Source organism: Ostrea edulis, chromosome 2 (assembly GCF_947568905.1).
Source record: "Ostrea edulis chromosome 2, xbOstEdul1.1, whole genome shotgun sequence".
Classification (NCBI taxonomy): Eukaryota; Metazoa; Mollusca; class Bivalvia; order Ostreida; family Ostreidae; genus Ostrea; species Ostrea edulis.
Window position 1 is genome coordinate 7658821 of NC_079165.1, and position 3021 is coordinate 7661841.

The window sequence follows — 3021 nt, forward strand, 5'->3', positions numbered from 1 at the left end:
GTTGTTATTTTTTGTTGGGTGATAAGAATTTTAAAATATTTTCTTTAACCGGTACTTGTAGCCAACCCAAGTCAAAACACTGTTCCCATACATGTAGATATCTATTGAGCTCTTGATTTACTTCGTCACGGATTCTACAAGAGACTGTTTTAGTAACATGTACATTCTTCTATAAAACAAAAAACAGTTTGAAGCTGATGAAATACCATGTGATAGTCTTTTTTCAGTGAATTCAGTTTTGTTTTATTTTGTGTGTTTGTGAAAATTTCGAAAATAAGTATACAGTTTACGGCCATTTTATAGGTTAACGTGATCAAGAATGGCGGCAAATACCCCACATATTGCATTTCTACATTCTTTTATATGGTGCACAATATAACATACTGTACAAGAATTTTCAGAAACGATTATCACTAAATGTTTTGTTGTAAATTTTTTGAAGTTTCTTCTAATGCTGCTTGGTGCAATAAAATATTAACAAAAGCTTTAAGCATACTTTTCAAAACTTCAGTTTATCGTGCTCTGCATGTAAAACTTCAATGGAAAAGAGAAGAATTATATTAATAGTATTACGAGAACTCTGACCGAAAATTTGTATGAAAATAGAACGTCCTGTAGCAAAGTAGATTTTCATATTTCACGAAAAGCTCGTGCGAGTCATTTTATGCGCATAATCCTTTGAGAATGCACTTCTTTACATTCCTATTGATTGTGTTCTGAAATATCTGTGTGGCCATATCCCAATTTTAACATAAACGGCTTGACATCACAGCCCTCCAAATGTTGTTCTCTCGAATTTTTATCTGTCGAAGTCAATGTGCAAAAATTTACTACTTTTTACATTTTGTATGAAAATAGAACGTCCTGTAGCAAAGTAGATTTTCATATTTCACGAAAAGCTCGTGCGAGTCATTTTATGCGCATACCATTTTTCAACTTGATGGTATGCCATGAGGGAAAATTCCACTTTTTTTTTTCTCTTGTTTTCACAAAACCCACAAAATTTCACAATATATGCAAAGAGAAATTAAACGGCGATAATGAAGATAAATGAACAAGGGGGCGTTAACTACAGTTGTGCTGTCTTCATGTTAATAATTAAAACTTAAGCGAGGAGAGAAAAATGTCGTAAAGAAAGGAAAACGGCAATAAGAATTCTCTTGATGTTGCTAGAGTGCAAATTCATGTTTTGAATGTATAGTTCTAAAAGATGTATATTTCTTACCATGCAGAACGTACACGCGCTGCTGTTGATAGTTTTAAGTACATGTATTTACTGTTGCTTATATGTATCACGTAATTTTACAAAATGGATCAAAATGCTGTTGAATTACTAATATATGTACATAGTATCTCACAGGTAGTCATCTGAAAAACTTACAGAAGGTACAAACTGAATATTCAGAACGACTTATGAGGGTGATCGGTGGGGAAATAACATATTCTGGATAAATTTTTGGTTCTGTAAAAATAATTTCATTCTAGAAGGGTGGGGGGTACAATGTATGTACATAAGATCTCTACAAGCTATCCACACTTCAGGTGCCTGTGGTCGGGAGTATATTTCTCTCCCCTTGGCTTTACCAGTCTCAAACTTCACCCATAAACCATTGCTGAATATACAGAATGGTCCTCTCCGAAAACAATGTTTTAGAACTACCTTGCATTTATTTTGCTAAAGCAGGATCCTTCGAGATGGTCACCATTACGAATTTGACCTCTGACGAGACTCTAGGGTTTTCCTCCCCCGTTTCCGACAACGGTAGATCAATTCCTCTCATTTTGAGAAAGAAATACACTTAATTATTATATATATATATATATATATATATATATATATATATATATATTGATGATTAGATGGAGTTCAATCTGATCATCAGTTTATGTAGCTCCGTGAGGCCACATCGAGCACTCTAGAAGATTATATTGGAGATTTATCCCTATATATATATATATATATATATATTGCTGATGTACATACACAACCACAACGCACTTTGGAAATTTTAGAATTTTTTTTTTTAAAGTGCATTGACTTGGTCCCAGATTTAACGCACTTTGAAATTTTTTTTCAAAGTGCGTTATAAAGTAGAATTTCCCGCAGAACCACATTCCCTCCCACGAATGTTGGGTTTTCCTTGAAGTCAATTTGCAATCCAGAACTAATTTCTCCTCCAATTTGTGTCCCAGATATATGAAAAACTTTCTATATATTTGCATTTATAAGGGACTTTTTTATTTGAAAAAAACCCCTGAATTTTTAATTGAAGTAATGCACAAAGTAAATCATTGCTTTCTGTTTGTAGTGTCCTCTGCACCAAGATGTTCGTGGATCTCAATCATATTCCCCTGAAAATTGTGAACTACACTGTATTTTAGTGCTGAAGCATGATAACTGTAGTTAAAAAAACACAAACCCGCGCACAAAAATAACAAGAGTACCGCAAACGGTACATAATACGCCCGTGAAATGCTTACATAGGGTGTTTTTCTTGTGCTATAATCTGTATAACTTTGCTTCAGGTAGTATCAGCCATCATGAGGCTGTGACAAACTTTCATATGAACAAAGGGTCTTAGCTTAAAAATCGAGATTTCCTCAAAATGGACAAGTTTAACAACTTGTAATATTTTTCAAAAATGGAAGAAAATCAAAATCCTTCCTCAGATGCACAACTTCAATACCCATACAAACACTCCACAAAATAAGATGGTCCTCACTTGAAAACTGTGGGAGGAGTTGGGCGGACAAATTATGTACCCTCCATAGAATATTAATTTCCAAATAGACTAAGTTCAACAACCTGTAATTTTCTCAAAAATTGTAGAAAATCAAAATCCATCCCACATATACATCTTCAATGCCCATACAAACACTCCACAAAACAAGAAGGCTCTCATTTGAAAACTGTGGGAGGAGTAGGGCGGACAAATTATGTACCCTCCATATAATAATTATTTCCAAATAAAGGGGCAAAACTCCTGGAAAAAAGGTCGAAATGGATCAAAATTGGAGTAT